Below are 9186 nucleotides of genomic sequence, written 5' to 3' on the forward strand. Positions count from 1 at the left end.
GGACTGGGACTCATAGTACAGCTCTCTCCAAAGAAATCCTCTTCATGGCTTTCTCTGGTCCATTGATATCTTTGCTCTATATAAGCGGTTATGAGATGTGTGGCCACTTATGACTGCCTCCATCGTAAATTTGTAGTCTCTTTGGAATGTATCATCTACTGTGTCTTGGTTCCTTGGTGAAACCTCCATTTCAATATTCTTTCATTTATATAATAAGACATAGAGGTGTAGTTTTGGTAGTGATTTTATGAAGGCATAAAATGCATTCATTTTTTAAATTTAATAATTAGTTGAGTGACTTATCCTGCTCCAAACATTATTCTAGGATCAGGAAATAAGATAGTGAACAAGCTACGTAACATCCCAATACTCATGAAGCTTATATTCTTCTCAAGGCAGGAATATATGTTTTTTTCAATGGATGGAAATTTAACAACAAAAACATGGAAAAAAAAAAAAAACTACCAAGACATCTAAGAATACAGGAAATCTGGGATCTTTAGGGGGAAAAAAGGGTTTACACAATGTGTGTGTGTGTGTGTGTGTGTGTGTGTGTGTGTGTGTGTGTACACATAACTATCAATGGAGTTATGCATAAACTCAATCTGATTACTGTTATCACTATACAGCCTCATATAAGAACACGTTTTGGCCAGATTATCCTTCCTTTACTCTGTATTAAGTGAAAAAGGATGAATTAACCCAGGGCAAGAAACTTTTTGAAGAACATATCATTTCTTTTTTTTAAACTTTTTTACTATATATTGGAGTATAGTTTATTAACATTGTTGTGTTAGTTTCAGGTGTACAGCAATGTGATTCAGTTATACATATACATGTATCTATTCTTTCTCAAATTCTTTTCCCATTTAGGTTCATAATATTGAGCAGAGTTCCCTGTGCTATACAGTAGGTCCCTGTTGGTTAGCCATTTAAATATAGTTTTAAAAAGAGAAAAATAAATAAACAAATGTAATTTCACAGAAAGGATATGAGCCACTGTGTGCAGGTGAGTAGGGGGTCCTTTGACAAATGTGTGTGAGGAAATATCGGTGAGAAAGTGACATGTGTACAGGAGTTATTCAAAGTAACTGAGAATGATTGAACCTACATTGTAGTATAATAATATATACATTTTAATATGCATAAGCACATCTGGAGAACTTGAATAAAATGCAGTGGAAAATCTCATATATATTTCTGGTTCTTCCTCCCTTGGGCCTTGGGAAGAAACTCCTATGTCTTCTAGGGATGATTTTGTGGTCTGATTCAATCAGGTTCCCCATCTTCCTCTTCAGTGGGTCCCACACAGCTGGCCTGCACTGGAATGTTTGTGACCTTGTAACAGGGCTCTTATCATATTTGTTGACTATTCTTAGTCTCTGCTAATGAGATTGCTCAGAGTTTGCTTTGAGTATCATGTCTTAATCACTTGATTTCTGCAGATGTTTCCTTTCTCCAAATAAAGTCTTCAAAATGTCTGCTGCTCTGTTCTCATTAACCTGGGAATGGCTTCTCTAACTCCAATTTGAACATTTTCTCTGACATCTGAGACTTCTGCCTGATCAGGATTCTCCAAGCAATAACAACAGAAAGACGATTTTAGACTCCTGAGTGTGAAAAAAAAAATCAATGACCAAATTTCCATCTTCAAGGGATTTTTCCTTTATGTGGAAGTATGGACTTCACTCTCCTGCAGTGTGGCATCATTAAGATCCACCCCAACTCCACTGTCTACCCAATTCCCATTTAATCATTTCATGCTCAATAAGGTTTAGGTGACTTAAAGGTAACAAAATAATTAGTTAAAGAGTAAATGAATGAGTAAAGAGATGAATATTCACCAACTAGGATTTTTTTTTCTGATATTCTTTTCCTTCTCTTAACCCACATTTAATGTGATACAGGTTTCATGACTAAGATAGCAGCCCTCATTTAAACAGATACAACATAAAAATAGGACCAAATGTCACTATAAACATCTACATTTTTCCACATGCTGATGGATATTAAGTTGGTGACCTGTATTTCTAAATAATTGCCACTTTGATGGGTCACAGGAAAGATCTCTCAGATGCACAAATGTTCTAATCCAGAGCCAGAGAGCAGCAGTTCCTCTTCACTGTTGCCAGATTTCACACTCTAGGGAATATATTTTCTTGGTAGGTTTTAAGCTTGCTCTAGTAAGGCTATTTCTAAATACTGTTAGTTTTGAAATACCAAATCCTAAATTTTATTTTGCTCTTAAGAGACAAAAGAATAAATTACAAACCATAATTAATAAATTGAAAATTTAGTTGCAGACACATGTAGTTTTTGATGTTGAAATCATTCTGAAAAATGGAGCTTATTTAAAAATAAGCTTGAGAGGCACTTACCAGCAACAGTATTATGTAGATGCTCTGGAATGGCTTATGGGAACAACTTATATTAGAACAGCCATACATAGGGAATAAGGACAAGGATTTCATGTTGCTTTGTTCCTCCTCCCAAATCCAAGAGAATATTCTAGGCTTCTAGCCGCATTCCCATAAAATGGCTCACTCAGTATGAAAATTTGGCCTTTATCCAGGGACTTCACAAACTATAGCACATTGCCATCTCTTGTCTCTACCTTCATTGAATTCCTCAGACACCCTAAAGCTCAGTCCTCTATCAGAACTTCAACCTAAGGGGGGTGATAAATTATACTTGACTTAAAAGCATCACTTCTTAAAAAAACATAACTATAAGAATGGATTTTATTATTATTATTATTATTATTATTATTATTATTATTATTATTATTTTGCGGTACACGGGCCTCTCACTGTTGTGACCTCTCCTGTTGTGGATCACAGGCTCCGGACGTGCAGGCCCAGTGGCCATGGCTCACGGGCCCAGCTGCTCTGTGGCATGTGTGATCTTCCCGGACCGGGGTATGAACCCATGTCCCCTGCATTGGCAGGTGGACTCTCAACCACTGCGCCACCAGGGAAGCCCTCAGAATGGGTATTATTTTGATTAAGCCAATCTCTTTGTGTATTCAGAAGAGGTCCCAGAAGTAGAAAGGTAATCTAGAAATTATAGTTCTGTAGAAGTTTAAGTACAGAATGCATGCAAGTCATGGAGGTGGTAACTGTCATATAATTAGGCTCTGAAACTTTTTTAGACCTGTTCCCAGGATGTCACCTTAACCTGAAGAAAATGCAGACTCTCTGACATTCCAGGGTAGAACTTGAATGGTATACCATTTTCAGAGTATAACCAAATCATTGAGGTTCTTCTTAGATGCCCCAGGTAACTGCATTGGGAAAGAATTGGAATAGCCTTGTTTTAAAACAAGGTTGGTCTAAATAAATAAATACATAAATAAATAAAATAAGATGGGTCACTGGGAAGGACAGACTCTTGAAGTAAAATGAGATGAAGCAAAACCAACCATAAGGACTCGGACAAGGGCTAGACTAACAGAGAGGATAATATTTTCAATGGTCTAAGAATAGCTAGGGAAGTGGAGGGGATCTCTTGACACAAATGCTCTTGCAGGCATGTGGAGCATGGTGGCAGGGAGTACCGGAACAGATGCTATTTGTACCCCTACATTGGAAGGTGGCAGAATGCAACATTTTGGTTTCTTTTACAATCATTCTCATATTCATAGGTAAATATTCTTGACACTACCCTCCAGGAAAACCCCTTAATTTTCTAATTCTCTCCATTCCTATTGCTGCCACTCAAGACCAAGCCATTTCTCACATGCACTACTTATATACCACTGGTACCTTCAATCAGTTCTTACACTAGCAGAGTGATGGTTTAAAAGTCTAAATAAGACTGTATTATTTCCCAATGTGGAATTCTCCAAGAGCTTGCAACTGCATATAGTATCAAAGAAATTGCTTTCCCTGATCTACCAGGCCTAACGTTCTGTAATGAGTTGAATGCTGGCTCCCTAAAAGATGTGTTCACATCTTAAACTCCAGAGCCTGTGGATGTGACCTCATTTGAAAAAATGATCTTTGCATGTGTAATTAAGTTGAGGATCTTGAGATGAGATCATCCTGGATTATCCAGGTGGGCCCTAAATATAATGACAAGTGTCCTTAAAAGAGATACCCATAAGAGAGATGCATGGAAAAGAGAAGAAATCTATGTGAAGACTGAGGCAGAGATTGTAGTAATGTAGCCACAAACCAAGGAATATCTGGAGCCACCAGAGCTGGAAGAGGCAAAGAAGAATTCTCCCCAAACATTTTTAGAGAGTCCTGATGGCATCTCAGTTTCAGACTTCTGGCCTCCATTGCTGGGAGAGAATCAATTTCTGTTGTCTTAAGTCATCATGTTTGTGATAATTGTTATGGAAACCAAAGAAAACTAATATTCTCTCCATCCACATCTCCTACTCTTCTGCTTTCTCACTTTATTCCTACTAGACTCGCTTATATTTTCCCTTATTATTCTTTTTTTTTTTTTTTTTGCGGTACGCAGGCCTCTCACTGCTGTGGCCTCTCCCGTTGTGGAGCACAGGCTCCGGATGCACAGGCTCAGCGGCCATGGCTCACGGGACAAGCTGCTCCACGGCATGTGGGATCCTCTCGCACTGGGGCACGAACCCGTGTCCCCTGCATCGGCAGGCGGACTCCCAACCACTGCACCACCAGGGAAGCCCTCCCTTATTATTCTTTAAGTATAACATCCCTCTTGTCTGTTTGAACTGTTCTAACAAAATACCACAGATTAAGTACCTTATAAGCAACAGAACTTATTTCTCATATTTCTGGAGACCTGAACTCAGAGATAAGGGTGCCATCATGGTCAGGTGAGGGCTATCTTCCTTATTGCAGACTCCTCATTGAATCCTCACAGAGAGGAAAGGGCTAGGGGTCTCTCTGGAGCCTCTTTTATAAAGGTACTAATTCCATTCATGAGGGCTCCATCCTTATGACCTAATCACCACCCAAAGGCACCACCTCCTTATACCATCATGTTGGGTATTAAGATTTAACATATGAATTTGGGAGGAGGGTGGACACAAACATTTAGACTATAGCATTTCCTCAAACTTGGAGCATTCATATTAATTATTCTCTCTGCCTGGAATATTTTTCTTCTAGATCTTTTTATGTCTGAATTCTTTCTTGTCATTCTTGAAATTTAATGTCTCTTTTTCAGAGGGGTCTTCCTAGACCACATCCATGTAATATTTCCTATCAGTCATTCCCTGACCCATCACTGTTGTATTTTCATTTCAGTACTTATCTCTATCTGATCTTTTCTGGTTTGTTTATTATCTGTCTAAACCTTAAAAAGTAAGCTCTATGAAGGGAGAGTTTCTCACTCTCTGACTCACTGAAGAATCCTGAATGTCTAGAATTATCCCTGCTTTTAGGAAGCATTCAATAAATGTTGAATGAGATGCATATTAGAAAGACTTTCAGTGCTGGAGGGGATTAAGGTGGTAATTTTGGATATCTAGAAATTTAAGGAACAAGCCAGACCCTTAGTCATTGAGGGCCTAGGTTATTGGATATGTTATAATAACAATGACTTAGACTCATAGAAAGGGACAAGAGTCCCATAAGAGGTTGCAAACAAATATGGAGGCATGATCTTGGGATCAAATTGGTAACATTTCCCAAAGTAATTAGAGTATAGATTATAAGCTATTGGAGCATAACATCAGAGCTAAATCTGAAACAATGATGTCATCAAGCCTAGTATGAGAATTAGGCTGAAGAAGATGGCCAGGATCTGTTCTGCTTATTGGTGGAGGTCCATCATCTACCATTAAATGGTCCTAAAGACTAACAACACTGGGAACAAGTCAGGTATGGGCAATAAGAGGCAAAACTACAACTCCCAACTGCTTTGGCACAGAGGAGACTTGGCTTTCTGATTAGCTGGGTATAATAATTTTCTAGTGAACTAGCTCTAGGGAACTAGATTCTTCCCAGTAGGGCCAGCTTCAAATTAGGTTTAAATTTCCTTCAATATAGGTTTACATTTGAATGTGGTAACTTAAAATGATCTAATATGCTCTCAGTGGTGCTACAGCATTGTTATGTAAGAGAGACCATATCCCACGGGGGACTGAAACTGAGTCCCCATATTATCTAGCTATGAGGGCTGGACACAGAGAACATCCTGGATGATGCAATTATTCAGCCTTCCATACCCTGTCTACCTTACTAGCAATTAAAAAGCTTAGTGAGGACATCCTTGTTCAATTCAGAAATTAAGGACTGCATATCATCTGAGGATAATGAATTTTGTATGAGAATAAAGTAAACCAGAAAGACTGTCTTTTAGAAAAACAAGAGGTCTTAGAAGTCACTCTGTTACAACCACCATCTTCGTGAATTTTCTACAGGTTGTCTAGTGTTCTAGTGCAGTATCCTTGGGGGGCCTTTGTGACTGTCTCATAACATTAATTTAATGACAGCAGCCAGAGACCCATGGAAATCCTATTTTGAGGCTTACAGTCATTTTAGAGTTCCCTGAGATAGGGTCTGTTGCTCTCCCAGGGCATAGCTTGTCTCCTAGAAGTGATTCAGCATTTTTCATCCCCTCTGACTTTCCCACAAGTTCTCTGTTGTTCTTGTTAGCTGCATATTTTGAAAATAAAAAAACAGGTTGAGGAAGAGACCTTCTGTATGTTTGCGTCTATAGGCATAAATGTTGGAAAAATATATAGAATGCCTGGTGGCTGAGATTTTGTGTAATTTATCTTCACTTGTGAGGGGAAATGGGATAAGTCACTCATAACTGTGCCAGTCCTGGTCCATTCTTCATCACTACACTCATGAAGATAAATGTCACATTTATACAGACCACAACTATCCTGTGTCCTTTCCGACCAGAGGTTTAGATCAGTTAGAGCAGGAGGTTGACCAGCTGCTGTTATTTGAAAATCAAGGACACTTGGTATGTACCATCTCCTACTCCCACACATCTTGATCTCCAGTGTGAAACGAGGATACCACTAGCAGCTAAAGAGATAGTTAAGTAGCATATAGATTTACGTCCATGTATATCCTTCAGATACTTCATTTTAATTAAAAGTTATTTCTTGTGCATGCCCAGAACAGTGTTTTTCAGTGGCAACGTACTAGTTAATAGGAGATGGTCTTTTTCCCAAGGTGATAGGTGGTGTAATGAAGAGAATACTATGGGAAAAAATGATCACCAAATGGTTAATTATCTCCGTGAGCAAGTCAAGTGACAAAGGAGGAACTCAGGATAGAGCTATGAGAAGTCATAATATTTGAGCAGCTATATAAAGAGAAAACGGTATGGATACCTTGATGTACCAATGGCTGTACCATTGGATTTAAGGCTATGGCAGAGCAAGTGGGTGACTTCTCTGCTCTGTGCTTGTGGACCCTGATACAGGTAATCAATAGACATGCCCTCTTTATAACTTAGTACTGAATGTGCTTATTCTAGCTTTATTTTTTTTTATTTATTTTTATTTTTATTTTTTATTTTTATTTTTTATTTTTTTTTCTTTTTGCGGTATGCGGGCCTCTCACTGTTGTGGCCTCTCCCGTTGCGGAGCACAGGCTCCGGATGCGCAGGCCCAGCGGCCATGGCTCACGGGCCCAGCCACTCTGCGGCATATGGGATCCTCCCAGACCGGGGCACGAACCCGTATCCCCTGCATCGGCAGGTGGACTCTTAACCACTGCACCACCAGGGAGGCCCTGGCTTTATTTTTAATTACCCTCCCACAATTAAATGTTTGAAGTTAGAAGACTTTCTTTGAAATCAAAATATTGGCTCTTTCCCCCTTGGTTGGTACATAAATGTTTATATAATGAGAAGTAAACTGAAAAGGATTTCCATAAATTCCAGAAATTTGATTGACAAACTGAGCATTTCCAAAATTATTGTCCCTCTTTGGAAACTATTAGTTTCAATCATACGAAATTGTTGAAATCAACAGTTTTTAACTTAGGAAACTGTAATTTTATAAAGTTCATTCTAATCGAACTGATTGATTATATGATTTAAATTCAGGGTGTACTTTCTCCATTGCTTCTTTCTGTATATAACCAAATAAGCTGTTTCATTTACTTAGTCAAGAAATATTTATTGAATGCATACTATGTGGCAGTAACTGGGCTGTGCATGCACATAAAATGGTATATAGTGCCTGTCCAAATAGGGCATGTAGTCTAATGATGCAGAAAGACACATAAGTATAATGTGGATGACTAACACAGTTGACAATTGCTCCATAAATGTTCTTTTCACTCTTCCCATATGGAAGTAATAGTGAAATGTGTTAAAGGAACACAAAAAAGGCAATTTCCTACAAATTTTGAGAACTTTGGAAGGACTCACAGCATAAATACCTCCTTCTCTCTCTTAACATGTTCACATTAAAACATCATATCTTAGGCAGAGCATTAGCCTAGGGATCCAAAGATTTAACTTACTGTATTAATAGTTATTATATGTTAGCTTTTTAAACTTGATAACATTATTTAACTTCCTAATACTTTAACATCTCATCTGAAAAATGAAAAAATATATATAATCTCTTCTGCATACCTCCCATAATTGTGAAGATCTGATAGGATGATGTATGTGAGAAGATGTTCCAATCTGTGATGTATAATAGAAACAAAAGGTACCATTCTCATCACCATCTTTCTTGTTACCAATCTTGTTTCTATGGTGATATGTAAAAGGTCAAAGTGGCTTATCATCTTGATCTATTTTCCGTATCCAGGCATGATCACATATTTGGGACCGAGTACCACATTCAGAACCAGATAATCATTTTATAAAAGTGGATATATTTTTAGCCACTCCCCAAGTATTTAGAGCAGTGCTTAATAAACAATGAATGAAACTCTCTCACATAATAATAATCATTCTTATTATCTGAGAGCTTACAATATGCCAGGCTTGGTGGTTTATGGCAACACCTCATTTCATGTTCAGAACAACATTCTGAGGTTATCACTAATATTATCACCCTCACTTTAGAGACGAGGGAATTGAAGTCTCAAAAGACTATGGGACTTAACCAAGTCACAAAGTAACTACATCTAATGACAGAATTCATCAACTTCACTTCTGTAGCCTATCACATGCACAGATCTACTGAATTCATCATCATTTCCATCTTTGTACTCTCCTTTCTGCTTGATAATCCCCATTTTCGCCAGAAAGGTACTCAGAGAGGCATTCAAA

The sequence above is a fragment of the Mesoplodon densirostris genome, chromosome 7, assembly GCF_025265405.1.
Source record: "Mesoplodon densirostris isolate mMesDen1 chromosome 7, mMesDen1 primary haplotype, whole genome shotgun sequence".
NCBI lineage: Eukaryota > Metazoa > Chordata > Mammalia > Artiodactyla > Ziphiidae > Mesoplodon > Mesoplodon densirostris.